This window comes from Propithecus coquereli, unplaced genomic scaffold, assembly GCF_000956105.1.
Source record: "Propithecus coquereli isolate 6110/MARCELLA unplaced genomic scaffold, Pcoq_1.0 Scaffold236, whole genome shotgun sequence".
NCBI lineage: Eukaryota > Metazoa > Chordata > Mammalia > Primates > Indriidae > Propithecus > Propithecus coquereli.
The window spans coordinates 2,225,886-2,246,266 of NW_012147908.1; the positions used below are offsets into that span (position 1 = coordinate 2,225,886).

Consider the following 20,381-nt stretch of genomic DNA (forward strand, 5'->3'; position numbering starts at 1 on the left):
CTGTCACGTGCCTGTCATGTGGGTTCATTTTCAGGCCAGCTCTGCACAAAGCCTCAGCAGCCTGTGTGCTTTTGATTGTTTGCAATGCCGTGGTGGAGGAGGCGGTTATCTGTTTCCTTAGAAGACATGATAATGAAAGCTATATGGCCAACGATGTGTGTGTACAGAAAACTGCTTGGAGCATCAGCTATGACTGAAGAACAAGGTCCTTGCATTGTGTCAGAGGCAATGGAGCCCAGGTCCCCAAGTCCTCTGACAAGTAGAGTGTACTGCCTACGACCGAGCTCACAGGCTGCAAGCAGACTTCTGGTGAAGATGCCTGTCATTTCACATCGCTGTCCGTTTTTGTTCTTTTGTGTGTGTTTGTGTGGTATCACAGTCTGCGCCTTACAAATACTAATAAATGTTCCATTAATGGGTCATGGTGTCTCTGAGTTTCTGAGCATCATGGTGCCTCGTCTTTCTATCGAGGGACTCGCTCTGGCCTCCCTGAGGGGTGTCTGCTGAGCTTTCTACACTTACCTCGCTACCAGATAGGAGACTTGAAAGGCTGACAGGAAACGCTAAGGTAGACACATTTTTCAGTTTGTTTGGAAACATAAGGCAATATGGGTGATTTTCTAGATTTCTGTGAAGGAAATATATGTATTCAGGAAATCTGCCCCCTGAGGAACCAAGCACCATAAATAAGTCAGTTGAAACTTTTTCTTCATAACACAAACCATGTGAAATGATGCTACTATTGTTGGGCAAAGATACTGAGACTTGGAAAAATATATATTTAAGAATTTATTGTAATTTTAAGTCAATAGCAAGAGGGACATCTCTTCATCTCAAGCGCCCTGATGTGAAGCTGTAGATTTGCACATCAGATTTTCTGAGTTATCATACTAAGCAACATTTCCGTAAGTAAACCTCTGCCTCTGATGACTTCTAATTCTTAGGAGAAAGTACGCTGCTGCCTAGCCCGCCACGGCTCACATGCTTTCTCTCACACACCCGCACGCACCACCTATAAAAAAAGTTGGGCAGTGTGTGCTCACTTTGCTAGTTACATACCACGATCAATTCCTTCTTTTCCTTCTAAAGTTGCTCGAGGCGGTATTTTTCTACTCTTTGGATCTTCATCCACAGTAAGAACTACATTTTCCGTTACAACCAGGCACAGACATACCCTTACTCGTACACACGATTAAAACATTTCACAAAACTATATGAGATGCACTTTGTTTTTCTATTATTAATATATTCGACTAAAACATATTGGTCAACATCACTTAAATTAAGTCATGACACTAATGGGTCACAACCACAGTTTGAAAAACACTGGCTTAAAAGCAACCGTTCTTCCCAAAGATGGTGAGACACAATTAGGATACTGTGTTCTGACTTTAGTGTTTTCAAAGACATGGTTTGTTCTTGAATAAACAAGACGAGGGGACATCCTGTTACCCAGGAACCGTCTGTTCTGAAGGTTCAGTTAATTCTTTTAGCCTGGTTTGCTACTAATCATGCAAAATGAATGTAATGGTGCAGATTCCACAGGCACCCACCGCTGCCTCCAGTGCTGGTCTTAGCGGATTTCTGCTCTTGGAAGCCCTGGAGACTTTCACGCCCACCCCCTCCTTTGGAATTCTCGTCACTTTGGGTCTTGAGGTCATTCCCTCCCTAACGCCCACAGTCTTCATTCCTCCCTCTTGCCCCCCAAATTCCTATTTCTTAACCACTTCTAAGAATGACATAAAAAGTAGACTGAACCAGGAAACAGCTATAAACCTAGGGCCTCTGAGCATTCTTCCCAACTCCCATCGTTTTCTGGAAATTATCCTCTTTCACCCTTATTTACCTTAAAAAAAAGTTTACAATTCATGACTCAGTCATAAGATAAACACCATTGCTACTGGAATGCAGCTTATACAGAGATCTAAAAATTCTCATCTTTCCCGAGCCAACTAAACAAAAAGTAATTCTATGCCCTAAATATTTGAGAGGGTTTGGGTGGCTGAGAATGGGCTTCTTGTGGGTGAACCTGACTGCAAAGAGAAAAACATAAATAAAGTCATCACTTTTCATATTTATCTGAGTGACGTTCTATTTGTCATGGAGTGGGAACAGAAGAGGAATCTCAAATCCTAAGCACTTTTGGGTTGCCGTTACATTGGCTGGTATGGTAACAATGGCATATCAAACAAAAATGTGCCTTCAACTGCACTTTCACAAATTAACAAAAATTATTTTCAGGAGCAGTCGTGACAATGTAGGAATATTGAAGCCCAACTGAGCAGTGGGGCTTGTAGGTTCTCCATTCGAAAACAACTAGAGATGATTTCTTTGACAAATGTTAAAATTGAGACAATGGCTAGTAAAAAGCGGCAGCCCCTCCTTCCTACTCTACTCCCTAAACCTGTTCTCCACCCCAGAAAGAAACTCCCTTTGCCATTGTGCATACAGTTTACTCTAAAATCCACTCGGAGATCTCAGAGCTTTAGGCTTGGGGATCTGACACCAGGCTCTCCAGATCCCACGGATGCAACTAACATGCTGTCAGGTTACAAGGGAAATGCACTAAATGACTACTGGAATCTTCCTGCAACATTGACCCCACTTTGTGGTTGATATATTGACCGTGACATACTACACTGTTAGCTTTCCAACCTAGTTGTAAAATTAAAAAAAGAATCCAGGTCATACACAGCCTGAAGCCAGAGGGTGGGTTTGCTTTATAAAATGCACATATTGTAGGACATAGCTTTGGGGTCTTCTGTTGGGTCTCCGAATGTTTGTGATGTGGGCAGGAGGTATTTCCCAAATTGGTTCCTTCCCTCTTGGCTACCCACTGTCACACAGGCTAAATTTACACATTCAGCAGTTAAACATTGGTGTCTGTTTTATGACATAAACAAGAAAAACCTCACCATGTCCTTGATGTGCTTTTCTATCAGCCTTAATGAAGGGCTGGGCACTCCCTGCTTGGAACTAACTGTGTTGCATTTAAGGATTTGGTTCGCTCAGCCAGAGTGTTAGGGGTAGATGCAAATAGGCAATTTGTACAAATTGTCACAGAAACACACTTTGCTGTGATCTTCACATTTCATGTTTTTCTGTCTTAGGAGAAAAATTCTCTTAGTCTGACCCAGAGATACACAAGAACAAGATGTTGGATTATTTTACTGACATGATTTATTATCCAAAATAAATTATAAAGAATATATTATATACTAACTTGCTTTCTGTGGATTGAAAAAACAGGACTGTTCAGAGCCTGGGAATATCAACTGTGTTAAGAGTTTAGTAATTTCCTGTGGAAATGAATAGTAAAATCTATGGCATTCTCAAAATAGAACACCTGCATTAGGAACTGTGCTGGTGACCCGGGAAATGGTGCAGGTTTTAGAACTGGCCACATTATTTCTGATGATACAGGACAAATTGCAAATCCAGAGGCCAGGTGTGGTGGCTCACGCCTGTAATCCTAGCACTCTGGGAGGCCGAGGCGGGAGGATCGCTTGAGCTCAGGAGTTGGAGACCAGCCTGAGCAAGAGCGAGACTCTGTCTCTACTAAAAATAGAAAAAATTAGTTGGGCCTTGTGGTACACACCTGTGGTCCCAGCTACTCAGGAGGCTGAAGCCAGAGGATCACTTGATCCCAGAAGTTTGAGGTAGCAGTGAGCTACGATGATGCCACTGCACTCTACCCAGGGCAACCGAGCAAGACTCTTGTCGCCAAAAAAAAGAAAAAAAAATTGCAAATCCAGGATGGTTGTGCAGACACAGCAAACAGAGAGAAACTGGTTTCTATATCCTTGGTGTGACTAGAATCTGTCACATATTTAACTGATGTGGAAAGAGAGATGGCTTTGACAGATTACTTGCAAATATGTAACTCCCAAGTAACTTGAACATCTGACAAGAGTAGGATAGGGCAGAGGGCTACACAGTCTGGCCCAGTCTTCAAGAATAAATTAGCAGCAATAAGTTGAAAACAAACCATCTTTCCTCAGCTCCCTGACTCATCCATTCATTAATCATTTATTGTCTACCATCATGTTAGAAGGGTCCAGCCAGGAGACAGAAACCAACAATAATTTGAACAGGAAAATTTTAATGGAAAGGAATGTTAACCGGCAAAAGCGATCAACTCCTAAGAGAGGTAAAGAGATCTGTAAAGAATATTGGAATAACAGATGCAGGGAGCAGCCACTATCTTTAAGGCTGAGGAGAGTACTCAAGGAAGGAACAAATCTGAAAGAGGATATCTTCTCAAGGATGAGATTCAGACTGTGCTGGAGCAGATGGGCTGTGGCCCACTGGATGGTGAAGAATTTCACTGAGGTGTTTCACTCCCGCTGGAATGCTGCTGGAACTCTCTGGAAGCAACTTGCTGGGGTGCTAGCAAAACTCGCCAGAGGCCGTGCACCACTGGGTCTCCCACAGGAAGCTGCCCAGTGGCCCCTGTGCCATAGGAGCAAGAAGGAAAAGGCACAAGAACCCAAAAGAAAAGCCCCTTCTTCCAGCACCCACTACTGACAAACCTTGCTTTACACCAGCTGAGAGAGAAGACATATTTTCAGGGTCCAGCTCCAGTATCACAAAACAAAGCAAAACTGGAGTTGGAGCAGAAAGACAATAAATTGATAACTAGCATAGGCCCAAAGTAGATGCCTTTCTAGATACAGAGTATTCAAAGACGAGAACATTTGTCATCCTTTCTCTAAAACAGCTTATTGTGGTAGTGGAGAAAGTTCCTAGATGAAAGTGTTATAAACATTTTTTTGGCTTTATTTAAAAAATATGCTACTATCTTTCCAAGCCCTTTCTGTGCATCTCAGAAGAGCATGTATGTGCCAGGTACTGTCTTCACATATTGTTAAGTCATTCCTCAATTTAAATCAACCCACATCAAGGTGATATATTAAAATATACACAGAAGAAGATCGCTTTGAGGCCAGACTGTCAGAGTTGGAGTCCTGGCCCCTCCATACACTCTTTGTAACCTTGGGCAGATTACTTCATGTCTCTACCTCCACTTCCTTCTCTGCAAAATAAGGATACAAACAGTATCAGCCTCACGGAGCAGTTGGGAAGATTAAATGAGAGGGAGGCACGTGTTTTAAACATAATGCCTTGCACGAGGATTAAATAAACATTTGCTATTATTTTATAATAAATATAATTATACATACGATATAATAAAATAGGACTAAAAATGGTCTTTTAGATTCTCCATTTGGGTTCCCAGGGATCATTTTCATGAATCCATATTTGGAGAGCTCTTGCTGAACAGCCGTCCCTATGAAAAAGATGAGAATCTTAGTTGACTCCAGACTTAGTAAGGCCCCGATTATGGTCATTTCCCTATTGTAGTTACAGCTGGTCAGTTCACACCTGGGCTATGGCGTCTCATTCTAGATGCTGCATATTAAATAAAGTTTTATAAATTAAAAAAAAAGTTATGTGGAGGATACCAGATGAATAGTGACAGGCCAGAAAAACATACAAAAAAACAGCTGGAGAAACTAGATCTGTTTAGTTGCGAGAAGATTTAAAAGGAGATACCACAAAGGCTCACACAGAGAAATGTTAAATTGCAACTGTAACAGTTGCTTACAAAGAAGTATCCAGTGTCCTCAGACCACAGAAGAAGGGGATTTAATTTAACCAAGAGCTTCCGTGAAGAAGTGAGCTGATATCTGAAGGAACAGTAAGCATTGACTAGGTGAAGGGATGTGGCAAGGGATGTGGCAAGGTTTGTGGAGAACATTCCAGATAGAGGCAGCAGCATGTGCCAAGGCCCTGTGGCAGGGGGGAACACAATGCCAGGGAGGCTCAAGTGTGGAAAGCAAGGGCTAGCAGGGCATGGTGCAAAGGGAGGCCAGCCAGGGAGGCAGAGGCCAGTGGTAGAAGAGGGAAGGTGGGTGGACTCCATTCCCCAACATCTGCAGATACCCAAGTGGAAGCTGTATATACATAATCATTCCTTCTTCCCACACAGCTGAATTATAACACTCCTCTAGACCCTCTGCCAAAGGACACAAATAATCAGTATCAGCATGCATGTTTCTGGCCTGGGTTCAAATCTGAGGCTCTGTGAAATGTATTCCAGACTGGAAACATTGGAAGCCAAAGTTATATTTGCTAAATATTTAGATCTTTCCCTGATGCTTTTATTCATTCCATCCAGCAGGTGGAGTACAGGAAAATGCTTTTTGTTCCCAACAAATTCCCTTATACCCAAAGCAAAAGCAAGGTTTGCCAGCACAGTCAAGGGTGAGAGTTAGAGCAGGGAAGCGTGATTATGTACCGTATTTGAGTCGCATTCATACTGAAAACATGAAGTAATTAGCTTCTGATTGCTGTGCTCCCAGAGATTCTGAAGTCGACGTTTCCTTCCAAGTTTGGGTAGCTATGCTATTAATCAGTCCAAAAACAAATGAAGCAACTTAAAAAGAATCATACAACCCAAAACTACATTCTTCACAAGATCGAAAATCAGAAGACAATTTGGAAGCTCTTCAGAGAGGGTGCCAGTCTCAGGGTTTGGGGAGGAATCTGCTGGCTGGAGCAGATGTCTTAATCTGGTTCTGCAAATAGATAACATAAACATGTTTCTATAGCTCTAAAGAGGAAAACTCGACAGCCCACATGACCCGTCAGAAACGAGCTCCTTAATGTCCTAAAGTCAAACAGTGACCTCATGGAGAGAACAAAGAAACCAAAGAGACAGAAGTGAAGAGAGATAGAATATTTCAGGTATTACAGATTCTGTAAGAAACATGATTGAGTCTTTATAATAACCACTCTGAATTGATCTCATTCCTTTTTTTAAACAACATGGAGATCTGCCTTCCTGACAACCAAAGAAGACAGTTCCTGAATCTCTGCTATGGAGGATGGACTATAACAGACACCAGAGAATCAAGAGGAAAACCAAAATAAAACAACAGGATGCTCCTGAGGGGTCAATTTAGCTGGAGAATGTGATATATAAACAGATCAATAGAAAGCGGCGTAAGAGAATGCCGAAAGAAATGTGGACGGGATGCTATAGGAACACAGGTGGGAGGAAGAATTTTTCCCAGGTGAGTTAGGGAAAGCTTCCCAGAGGAGCAACTTCTGTACCAGAAGAGGTGAGCAGGTGCTATGATTTGAATGTCTGTGTGCCCTCCAAATTCACGTGTTAAGACCGAATCACTAAACGTTATGGTGTTGTGGAGGTGGGGCCTTTGGGAGGTGTTGGGTCAGGGGGATTAGTGGCCTTGTAATAGAGGCCCCAGAGAGCTGCCTTGCCTCTTCTACGATGTGAGGACACAGCTGGAAGGTGCCAGAAAGTGGGCCCTCACCAGATATTGAATCTGCTAGTGCCTTGATCTTGGACTTCCCGGCCTCCAGAACTGTGAAGAATAAATAAATTTCTGGTGTTCAGTGGAGGAGACACCTCAGAATTTCCCAAGAAGGGAAGCTGGGGTCCTTATCCACTGACGTCTGTCCTTCTCTGCTTGAGGGTTTCTATTAGAGGTCTCAATCTCAGGGCTTCTAGGCCGCTCTGCCTCTGCAATGAGCAAGCTCCTGTAGCACCCAAGGGAACTGTCCATCAGGCCTGCATGGGAGCTCAGAAGTGGCTGAAGGTATAAGGGCAGAGGATGATGATGATGATGATGATGATGAAGAAAATGAGGCTGGTGATGATGACATAATTGCAGCAGGCAACCTTTACTGAGTGCTTACCATGGGCCAGGCATGGTGCTAAGCACTTTGAGTAAACGCACGGTCACAGTCCACCCTTACAACCCCTGGAAGCTGATTTTATAAATGGGGCAATTGAAGCACAAAGACGTTGTGTGATAGCCCAGTCAAACAGCCAGTAAGTGAAGAAGCCCATCCTTGGGCTCACACATGCTGACTCCAGAGGCCAGACCTTGCATCACTGCTCTGTACAGCCTCAGAGAGAATGGCAGCCACCTTGGGGGAAGGGATGAATCTGAGAATGATTTAGGACAGTCCTGTCCAAAAGAATTTTCTGCGATGATAGAAATACCTGTGCTGTCGAGTATGGTAGCCATTAGCCACATGTGGCCAGTGAGCACTTAGGGATGTGACTAGCGTGACTAAAGAATTGAAGTTTGAATTTTATTTCATTTTAATTTAAAAAGCAATGCATGGCTGCCATCTTGGATGGTACAAATTTAGGAGGTGGGCTATCCTCCCCTGAAGAAGGGGAAGATGACTTGGAACTTTACCAACATGATGATGTTATAATTCACTGTGGCATGTGCCACAGTTAACTAGTTACCAAGAGTATTGAAAAATCTGAAATTAATGAATTTTAATTTTTATGTTTAATTTTACAAATTTATAAAACTAATGCAGATACATAATTTTAAAGATCATGTAGTACTGTAAGGTTTATAACAAAAAATAGCAGTCCTTCTACTTATTGCACCCCTAGTTCCTGCTCTCCAGAGGCAAGCACTTTCATTTCTTCTAGATACTTCTGATAACTTTGTATTTCTAAACATCATGTTGATATTGCATTTCTCAACTTTTCTTCAATATTGAAAAGTGTCTATGGGTTTAATTCTATGGAAGGTAAGGATTTAGCTTTTTACCCTCTCTACCAGTCATATATATACATAGACTCCGCCCCATCCCAGAGCTATTTTCATCTCCCCTATGCAGTGACGTCACATCATTGGTTAGATCAACATTTAACATTTACTATAACTAACAGGTACGTAAAGACATGGGGATGATTGCATCTTTTTTCTTATGTAAATGTCTGGTTTTCGTATCCTCCATGTTCAACTTATCACTAATTCAGCCCCAAACTTTCTGACAAAATTCTAAAAAGCCTCTCAGTACAGTCAAGCACATTGTTTATCAGTTCAACTTTGCATGGCAATAACCCTCCTGGAGTCGTCCAATCTCTTTCTCCAGTTCGTGAGGCTGCTCTCCAGGCCTCCTGTGGAGCAGTCACCCTGTGGCTTCTCTCCTTCTCTCTCCTGTTTTCAACCTACTGTTCTAAGATTCCATGGAATCCTCTTTCTTGATTTAGTCCCCACCCACCCACCTACCTTTTAAAATATCCTTCATTAGCTTTTTAGTAGATGGTACATGGAAAGTCCCTTTTCAAAGACCTTTGTGCTTAAAAATGTCTTCATGCTATCCTCTGACTTGGATGACAGTCTAGCTGGGTATGGAAATTTCGACTGGAAATTATTCTCCCTCAAAAACATGGTGGCATTGCTCTTTTATCCTTTAAGATTACAATAATTAATGTGAAGAAGTGTGATGCCATTCTGATTCCTAATCAATGGCATGGTACCTCTTCTTTTCCTCTCTGTAAGTTTTCAGTATCTTCTTTGCCTCCAGTGTTTAAAATGTTTTAATAATGTGTCCAGTGTGGATCTTCTTAGTCATTGTGTCAGGCTGGTGGTGGATCCTTTCAATCTAGAATGTATGTCCTTTGGTTCTAGAGAATTTTCTGGTAAAACTGTTTGGATAATTTTCTCCTTTCTACTCAGTTCTTTTCTTTTTCTTGGATCTCCTATTAGTAAAAGCGTGACTTCCTGATTTGACCCTTTAATGTTTTTATTTTTTTTCTCTCCTATTTTCCATCTTTTGGTCTTTTTGTTCTATTCTCTAGAAGATTTATTCAATTTGTTCTACATTAAGGAAGAATTAAAAGACATAATAATTAAATGAAATTCTTAGTCTTTGGAACCTGGTTTGAAAAAACCAACCATTAAACAGAGTTTTGAAAAAAATTGGAGAAATCTGAATATAAACTGGGTATTAGATGATATTGGGGAATTATTAGGGATTTATTAGGGATGATATCAGGGAATTATTGCTAATTTGTGTAATGGTTAACTTTATGTGGCAACTTCGCTAGGCCACAGTCCCCAGATATTTGATCAAACATTATTCTAGATGTTTCTGTGAAGTTATTTGCTAGAGGAAATTAATGCTTAAATCATCAGGCTTTGAGTAAAGCAGATTATCCTCCATAATATGGGTGGGCCTTATCCAATCAGTTGAAGGCCTTAATAGAAAAAAGACTGATCTCCCCGGAGTGATAGGGAATTACACCAGCGGACAGTCTTCAGATTCAAACTACACTATCCACTCTTCCTTGAGTTTTCAGCCTACCATCGTACCCTACACATTTTGGACTTGCCAGCCTCCAAAATCATGTGAGTCAATTTCTTAAAATAAGTATCAAACTCTCTCTTTCTCTCTATTTATCTCACACACACACACACACACATTCACATTTGTTCTGGTTCTCTGGAGTAGACTAATACAATTTTTTAGGCAGTGGGTATATGGGTGTTTATTATACTACTCTTTTTGCTTTTCTGTTTAAAAATTCCCGAAGTAGAAAGTCAAATCAAATAAGAAAATGAAAAATCTGAGCTGTAAGTAGGAACTGGCAGTGTTGGAATTTCAAGCAAAATAGTCTGCTTATTGGCCTAGGGATATGGCTGTCCTCAGCCCTTCATCATGAGGAAGAAAGGTCTCTGGGCTACAAATCTGTACTACCTGCCTGGTCTGGAAACCCCTGGCCTTAGAAATTAATATAAGAAAATGGCCCATGATATTCCTGGGACACCAGGTAGAAGCAAACAAAATCTCTCTGTAGATGCAAACCCCCTAATTGGATGTAGATTCTTCCATGTTTACTGTCCCCGCCATCGCTAGCTCATACTCCAAAAATTACTTACAAAACACTGAATGAGAGTCAGCAGACACAACAAATGGTACTTCTGAACACCCAAGAACCTTCAGATACTTAAATTACTGGATATCGGCTAGATATAGACCATAAAATAAGTATCTTTAAAATGATCAAATACATTTTTCAAAATGGACCTAAAATGTGAGAAATAAAAAGGCTATCCCAAACACGAGGCAGATTTCATTGAGAAAGGAACCAAATAAAACTTCAAATAAAAAATAGAGATGTTGAAATTTAAAACCAAATGGATGGACTACTTCCAGAAAAGGCAGAAGATTGAAGTGGTTTTCAAATATTCCCACAGATAACAATGAAAAACACAGGATTGAAAAAAAAATTATTTTTAAGAACAGCTATTTAAAGACCCTGGAGAATATCCAAAAGCAGACAGTAGCGGGAGGAGTGTTTCATCTCAAAAACTGCCACAGGAAGGGGTTAACAATTTTGAGTTTATGTCTTCGTGGCCTGAGGGTGATGCCCAACCCTCACAGCTATAGCTGTGAAAAATAGCCATGGAAAACCACAGCCTTACCAGCTAAAGGTGCCAGAGATCAGAGTTCAAGGCTGAAAAAGTAGCTAGAAATCTACAGGAAAAGTACTGGCTGCATAAAAACCACAGAATGAGTATAAAACTCTGAATATACACTCGGCCCAAATCTCTGGCCAAAAGCTAAACTGTGCATGTGTGGTAAAAACAAAACAAAACAAAACAAAAAAACCTTAAGGGACTTGGTGAAAAGTGGACAGAAACCAGTAAAAAATCTACTCTTGAATAACAGCTATGTGAATTTGCTGCCCTTGTTTGTTTGTTTGTTTGTTTAACTGAATGAATTTCCCAAGCATGCACAGGTCAGGTGGCAGAAAATTGAATCTTGCAGGCTTGAAATGTCAGAGGCAGAGCCTCTATCAGCCAAATAGATGGCAATTATGGAGAGGGAGCCCCAATAAGCAAGAAAATCACAAGGAGAGTGACTTCCATCTCTGTTGAAATCCTTGGCTTACCACCAAATTACACAGAAACAGGGGAAACTCCCAAAGGGCCAGGTGGAAAAAGCAGCAGAGAGAAGCCATCAGAACAGAGATAATGGCTGCTGTGTATCACAGAGTGACAAAGTTTACAGTTGGAGGCCAGACAAGTTAATTGCCTGCTAGAACTAAAAGCCCAACAGTCCTCAGAAGAATACAACAGAATCTAGAGTTGCCATAACGTACTGTCTGTAAGGCCCAGTTCTCCACCAGAAATTATTAGGCATACAAAGAAACATTAAAATGTGTTTGATACTCAGGGGAAAAGGCAGCCAATAGAAACTGATTCTGAGTGGCTCCAGATGTTGGATTCAGCAGACGAAATCTTTAAAGCAGTTATTATAAATATGTTCAATGGACTAAAGACAAATATGGTATCATTTTGAATGAACATCTAGGAACTTTCGGTACAGAAATGGAAACTAAAAAATATACAAAAAAAAAAGAAATTCTAGAGCTGGAAAGTATAAAAACTGAAATTTAAAAAGTTCACTAGATGGGCTTAAGTAAATATTGGGGATGGCGGAAGAAAGAATCAGGACACATGAAGATAAAGCAATAGAGATGCCAAATCCAAACAACAGAAAAAATAACAATTGAATAAAAATAAAGAGAACCTCAGAGACCTGGGGGAACAATATCCAAATGTTCAGTACACATATAATGGGAATTCCTGAGGAAGGGCACAGAGAGAGAAGGAGGCAGAAAAAAAATGTGATGAAATAATTGCTGAAAACTTCCCCAAGGGGCACAAGAAAACTCTTACGGGTGATGAAAGTGTTCTGCATTTTGAACGTGGTGGTGATATCACGGTGTACACATTCATCAAAACTCATCTAATTATACAATGTAAATGGGTGTGCTTTACTGAACGTAAATTATATCTCGAGAAAGTTGTTTTAAAAAGTAAATGATGAAATACACTTGTTCCCCCAATTAAAAAAATCCCTAATGTATGGGTTAAATATTATATTGGACATATCTGAAGAGAATATGGGTAAACAGGAAAACAGAGCTGCAGAAATTACCCAGAATGTTACCTGGTGAGGAAAATGAGAGGCGCAGAGGCACGCAGAGCAGAGTGAGAGGCGGAATTCCAGTATGGGAGAGGAGTGGAAATGTGGACAGATGGTGCGTGCAGAGATTATCCCTGATGATTCCCCAGCTTTGATGAAAGATAAGAATTTCTAAAGCTCAGGAAGCACATGGAATCCTCTGCAGTATAAATAAAACCATGCCCGCATCTAGACACACAGTTGCCAGGATGAAGAATGCCACAGACCAGTGGTCGCCAACCTTTTTGGCACCAGGGACCAGTTTCACGGAAGACGATCTTTCCAGGGAAGGCGGGTGGGGAGAGGCGCGGCTCAGGCAGTGATGGGAGTGCTGGGAGCGGCTGTAGACACAGATGAAGCTCTGCTCACCCCCTCACCGCTCACCTCCTGCCATGCGTGCGGCCCAGTTCCTAGCACCACGGACCGGTCCCAGAGAGAGTGATTACCTATAAAGTGGCATTTATAGTGGCAGCAGGCTTTTCAACACAACAACAGTGGACAGCAGAGAGCAGAATCTGGTCTTCAAAGAGCTGACAGAAAATAACCATTACCCAGCTCCTGCTGGTACCTCATAACCAACTACAGAGCCGTTTCTGAACTTCTGTTTTGAACCTTCTCATTACCTCTTCACTCCCAGTCCGTCAAAATACGTTCGGTCTCTCAGGCTATTAAGGGCTTTTATTTAAAGTAAACAGTGTTAATGTGTTCGGGGTGTTAATGACATAATGCTGTGGACTGCCAGTGTCGATGTACGTCATTTTTATTATAATATTACTAAAATATGCACAAATATATAAAACTAGGTATAAACCTCTTACACTTATAGTTCTTACATAACCATTAAACTCAAACAAATGTATAAATATATATATGATTTATTATATAAATTAAAAACAAAATTATAGTGCCAATAAAATCCAAAATATTGACATAAATGTGACAGAATGTGCTATCCATTTATCTGTTGATGGACACGTGTTGTTTCCACAGACAAAACACCAGATTCTTAGAAACTAGAATCATACCGTGTAGTTGTACATTCCCTGTTTTACTGGGAGACCAGCGTAGTGGCTCAGAATGTTGAGTCTGGAGTCAGACTGCCTGGGCTGAAATCCCACTCTGTGATGTGGGCGAGTGACTTAACCTCCTTAGTTTCTACCTGCTGTTCTGTAGAAAGGAGGGCATGAAAATACCTACTCACGGGGCCGCTGTGAGGATTAAATGCAACACGCAAGGAAAGCACTTAGCCCCGTGCCTAGCACATGCCAGGGACTTTATAAGTTGTTATTATCATTGTTCTGTAATTTGTCCTTCTTGATGATAAACCTATTTTAGCCCCCGTTACATTATTATGTAAGGCTAATCAATTTAATGAGACACCCCAGAATACAATATCCAGAAATTTCCATTCAAGGAAAAATCCTAATGAACTTAGAACCCACAAAGCTGGCTCTGCTTTGTACCTTCACCTGCAATGAAAAAGCTACAGCCACCAGGCTTTGAGTTTGGAATGCCTCTGTTAGAGCAAGCCGGTGATGACTTAGTTCTCACACCACATCTTCTCTTCAGTCTACCCTATGATAGGAAATCATTGGCCCCCGTTTGGTCCCTGTGTGAGCATAAATTTCCATGCAAACCTGGGAACCTAAAGAGCATGGCCAGACTGAGTCACCAGGTAATCTCCCACGTGCTTCAGAATAGATTCACAGTCTTTTTGAAAGATGCTCCCTTAAACAGAAACACACACACACACACACACACACACACACACAACACACACACCCCCCCCCATTACAGAACTCTCTGTCTGTGGACTCTAGTTTGAGAGACCCTGGTATCACACACACAAACACACACACACACCCCATGCTTAGATTTAACAGCTTCCTACAAATGAAGGGTTTTAAGCCAAAGGAACCACTCAGGGTGAGACTCTTGGGCTTGGCGGAAGCCTATGGCAGGAGGTGGGTAAAAGGGACAGTTTGTTACACTTTAGGGGCAAAAGAACACTTACGAACATTTTTTTTAAAACCCACTATATATTCAGTCTACGAAGAGGGTAAGCCTAGCTGTGCAGAATAATAACCTCATAATTTTAGTCTTTATGAGATGGAAATTTATGATAAGAAAGGCTGGGCTGAACTTCCATCTTTATAACGCATATCAAGGGAAATTTAACAGGCCAACTAGCAACATTGGAGGAGAAACTTTGTACTACTTAAAAATACAACTACTTTTTAATGACTTTAGCCCCTACTGTATATAAGTGCAGCTATTTAAGAATAAATTCTAGCTATCGCTTAATTAAAGAAAAATCTATCAAGTTCTTGATCACAAAGGTACATCCTGAAGGTAATCATAATCTATTCTCCAAATGTTTTTAATTCAAACGGACCCTACTGCCAATTATTCTAAACGGGTGAGGAATTAGCTGAGCTATCTGCATCTGGGTAGGTTCAGACATAGCCTACAAATAAAAGATCCTACAGAGTGTGAAAGTTACTTCCCATTTGGGACTTTTGCCCCCATCCTCAAGCCCTCTCCTAATGGCCTGGCAAACTCTGCGGTGAAATAAAGCAAAGGCCAGACAAAGAAGATCACGTGAGATACTCATCAAAGACCACTTCCAGACCCACGCTAACCTTCACACCATGACCTGAGGAAGTACACCTGCCCCCTAACCAAACTGTGATCCCCTTCCTCCTCCTCTCAGGATACTGAGGACACTAATGAAGAAAAAATTGGTTAAATTCCTCAAATCCCTTAAAAACACTAAATGCAAAGAACAATGACTAGACAAAACACCAGATTCTTAGAACTGGGAATCTCCCCTCCCCCACCAGTTTAAATGTAAAGGTAGGGGTGGCAAAAGAATTGAAAGCAGGGACTCACACTAATACTTACATGCTAACGTGCATAGCAGCATTATTCACAATAGTCAAAAGGTGAAAACAACCCAAGCGTCACCAATAGATGAGTGGATAAAGAAATGTGTTATATACACAAATGGAATATTATTTAGCCATAAAAAGGAATGAAGAAGCACTGATACATGCTACGACATGGATGAACCTTGAAAACATTATTCTAAGAGAAATAAGCCAGACATAAAGGGACAAACATTGTATGATTCCATTTATATGAGAGAGCTGGAATAGGCAAATTCATAGGGACAGGAAGTAGACCAGAGGTTGCCGGGGCCCGTGGGAACGGAGAGTTACTGGTTAATGGTTGCACAGCTTCTGATTGGGGGGATGAAAAAGGTTTGGAAACAGATGGTGACAGTCGCACGACTGTGTGAATGTAATTAGTACCACTGAATTGTACACTTAAAAATAAAGGGGCAAACTTTACGTTATATGCTTTTTTACCACAATTTTTTTTTAATGAGAGACTCAAATCAATCCAAATGTCCTTTGATGGATAAATGTATAAAGAAACTGTGGTACATCGGTATGTTGGAACAAAATGGAAGAAACTATTGGTACACGCAACTTGGATTAAGTGCAAGGACATTATGGTGAGTGAAAGAGGCCGGTCTCAAAAAGGTGCCATACTATATGATTTCATTTATATGACATTCTTGAAAAGACAAAACCATAAGGATAGAAACAGATCAGTGGTTTCCAGGGGTTGGGGGTAGAGGGAAAATGTGCTTATAATGAGACAGCACAAGGGAGGTTTTTGGGGTGGGCGATGGACGTTCTGAACCCTGATTGTGCTAGTGGTTACGTGAATCTATACAAATGTTAAAATTCATAGAAATATTCACCAAAATTTTTTAAAGTCAATTTTTTTTTAAAAGTTGGATAGAAGGAGAGATAGAACTAATTGCTGTCACTGTTCCTGTAACCTCTGATACCTGTTTCCTCTCTCAAGCCCCCTGAGGTCCCACGGGTTCCTCTCTTAAAACTATCCAACGATCGGTCTGAAAAACACGTCTTGTAGAATTATAATGAAGGCTCATATTTCTGTTCCTAGAAGGGATTCCTTTCCCTGCACCTCATCCATCCACATAGAGTGATGCTGTTTGTCTTTCTAGCCTTGATGTTTTTCCTGGACAAAACGGTTTTCACTTGGGAAAAAGAAATGTGACTGTGTCCCAACGAAAAGGTCCCCAGATTCCTGGAAAATATTCGCGCACATCTACCACAACACAGTAAAGGAGCACCCAGAGTCCTTCTGAGGCACAACCTTGGCAAAATGCGTATTCTTGAAGTACGTGTCTCCTAGGTTGTCTCATAATAACAGCCCCTGAAAACCTTGCGTTTTCATGGCTACGAGCACCTGGAAGCAGCCAGTCCCGTGAGAGCCCAAATAGGCTCCCTCTAACTAACAAACGCACACACACAAAAAAACTGTGGAAGACTCTGGATTCAACCCAATGGTCTGCAGGAGAAAAATGGTAAGAGAAAGCTCCTAGCTATCTCATGTTTCCGTGGTAATTCATGCTGCACTGGCAGCTCTGGCCTTTGGAAGCCTCTGGAAGCCCCTGGGACATTATTTATGGCAGCTCCAGGCCCTGGATGTGAGCTGGACAAACTTGGGAGAAAGCAGAGATTGACTGCCCTGTTTTATCTCACCATGTGCTTCCTCACCTCTCCTTGCTGGGCGGGGGTGTCACCCAGCCAGAGCTATTTTACAAGCAAGCCATTCATCAGGACTCCTAATTAAAAAGCTGGAAAGCGTAACACTGGAGCTGGGTTTGCCATCTTCCGACACCTCATTAACCTCGTCACTGGTCCTCTGTTGAGGGCAGAAGGCTCAGGAATTACTATGTAGGATCTACCTTAATGCTCAAGCAGAAAAAGAAACAGCAACACTCTGCCTAAAAAATAACCCCCCGTATGACCACAAGAGTTATGCCAGATCACAAACAAAACAGGAAGGACATGACAAGGAGAGGAAGATCTACTTAGACTTTTCTAAAGTTAGGAATATTCAAGCCTTTCCCCAAAGGAAGATAGAGGAAGAATAATAAGTAACCCATTTTTCATAGGCCTTTCTAGTAAAAGGGAAGATGTTTCTTCAACTTCTCTCTGAAGAAGACAGAGAAGAATAAATAGCTAGGGATTTGAACCATACCGTGAACCAAAACCTGCACCTTTTGTGAATGTTGAACGCAGCCGAAGTGTTCCTTTTTTCACTCAACTACAAAAGTAAACTGATGTTTTAAATACATAAATAAACCTCAGGGATACAGTTCAAACTGAAACCCTGTCCACTTATTTTCTATGACTGTTGAACTGAAACATAAAAATATTCACCCAACCAAAGCAATAGTTCTATTTTTTTGACTCTGTCTCTGCTACCAGGAAAACGAGAAGAGGAAACTGGGCTGTATTAGAGCAAGAAGGAATCTAACTTGGTCTCATTCCTGCTGAAAATGACTTGCAGGAGATGGTCTTGAGTGGTTTCACGGGGCAGGATCCACAACTCTAGGTTTCACCTGAGTCTGTGACATTCTCACTTCCCCATAGAACCAGCATCCCTTCTTTTCTTGGTCTCCTCTAAGAAGAAAGTTACAGAGCCCATTTTTTCAATCAAGATAAGAAATCAAGAAGGCAAAAGATGGATTCTAACTCTTACTTATTTCTACCCAGTCATTTGGATCCCTCTCAAAAGATGCTCCCAGGTATTTTTGGAACAGAATGGAAGAGACACTAAACATGGCAGACACAGCAGGCCAGATGTTTTATCTCACCCAGTTAGGAATTAATGGTGCCCCTAGACAAATCACCAGATGAGCAGGAACTCTAATGAATCCTGGAAATATTGGCATCCTAGCCAAAAATGCTGACAGCCACTGATTTGTGAAACAGAGAACATGTGTATGAAGCAGGGGCTGTTCTCTCAGAGAGTAGAGGAGTAACGCAGGCCTGACCCGCAATCCCCACCATCTTTTGCCATAACTTTTGGTTGGCTTTTCCTCCTCTTCTTTCACGTAAGGGTATGTTTTGGGCCTCTCTGCTCTCCGTGGGTAGCAACAGCTGTTCTCATTTCTTCAAGGGGAGTCTGTCCCCTAGTTACTCCCAACTTGTGTCTGCAGCTTCCTTTGGGAGCTGTGGGTCAATATGTTCAATACCCGCTGGACGTGGACACGTGCATAATCTGCAGAAAGGCATCTGCTTTCCCTTCCTCAGCCCCAAATCTGATCCTCTTCCTGTATTTACTCATGAAAATCCTGAGCTTTGTAGCAAAAATTATTCCAAAATGGTTCCTTTGATCCTCTCTCAGTCTCAAGATGAAGAGATATCTAGAAAGGAGGCCGGAGGGTGACAATGTGTATAAATGTGCCCGCTCACCCCTGAGGCTAGGTAGACAAGCGTGGGGAGGTGAGGCTGGGGGTGATGGGGAGCTGCTTCCAGAAGACAGGAAGTATTTCTTTGAAAGTTGGGGGGGTTGGTCAAACAATTCATCATGGACTCCAAGTGCGTTCAATATTTATGCTCACTATAATTGTTTATAAGACCTATTCATTGTTTACAAGATGAAGAAACTTAGGAAACACGTGTAGAGTTTGCTTAAGTCTTCAGGATATCGGGCTTCTATACCTTCCTTTAGCAAAGTCTCTATGCAGTTAAATACAACTCGAAACCTTCTAAAGAATGAGAGAACACTCTTCTAGAAGAAATGAATGTTCAGCAGTCTTGGATTCTTTCCCCCTGAATTTCTGCTCCCTTCTTTGAGGTTTTCAGCTGAGTCTGACCGCTGCCTCTAGTTGAAGCACAGACAAAATTCCCTTTCTGTTTCCACTTACAACATCTCAGACCAGCTGGCAGTTTTATGGAGAACGTTATAAAACAAATAAGCAAACAGAAATAAAGAACGACTATTTCCTCAAATACAGTTTTAGGACTTGAAACCTAGACATAACTTAATCACCAACTTTTTTTCTCCCCTGCAAGCCAAACTTTTTATTTGTTCATTTCTCACAATTAAAATAGTCTTCAATGACGTCCTTGGCCTGAGATTCTTTGCCACAGTCCTTAACTAATACATGACGGCAACCAACCACTTTACCGGGTCTTCCCTGTCTGTCAGTTTTACAGAGGCCTACCCGTTCCCCTAGTTCCTTGCTGTCATTGACCTTAATTACGTTGGTTTGGTGTTCAACACATAGGGTCCCCATCAATGACATACACAGGCTCACCGCAGTTGGATGCAAGCACACAAAGACGAACCTGGTGCTGGTCTAAGGCTTTGCTAGGCTGTCGTGAAGGAGGGCAGCCTTCAGCACCTCTTGTAAAGCAGTATTAATGTCCATTACACTTCCGGCAACAATGCCTTCCTTGGCCATGGCAGTGGGTTATAGGTGAAGCCAAAACTTGAATGCACCTGCGCCCGCGCCGCCATGCAACTTGGAGACAGCAGGTAAGGAGCAATCACCAACCTCTCTAACTTTCCTCTTATAAATGAAGACGCAGTGGTCCAGAGAGAGTAAATAAACAGCCCAAGGCCACAAAACTATTTTGTAGCAGAGGCTGAACCCGAATTTGGTGACTTAACAGCCCATCTTATGTCCTTTTCAGTCTCCCAAGCTACCACTTTTAAAAACGAGG

At 41.6% G+C, this 20,381-nt stretch overlaps 1 pseudogene; it reads right to left on the minus strand.

Moving 5' to 3' along the window:
* Positions 1-19,744: 19,744 nt before the first annotated feature.
* LOC105811556 lies at positions 19,745-20,119 on the minus strand (annotated as a pseudogene).
* Between the last annotated feature and the right edge of the window lie 262 nt (positions 20,120-20,381).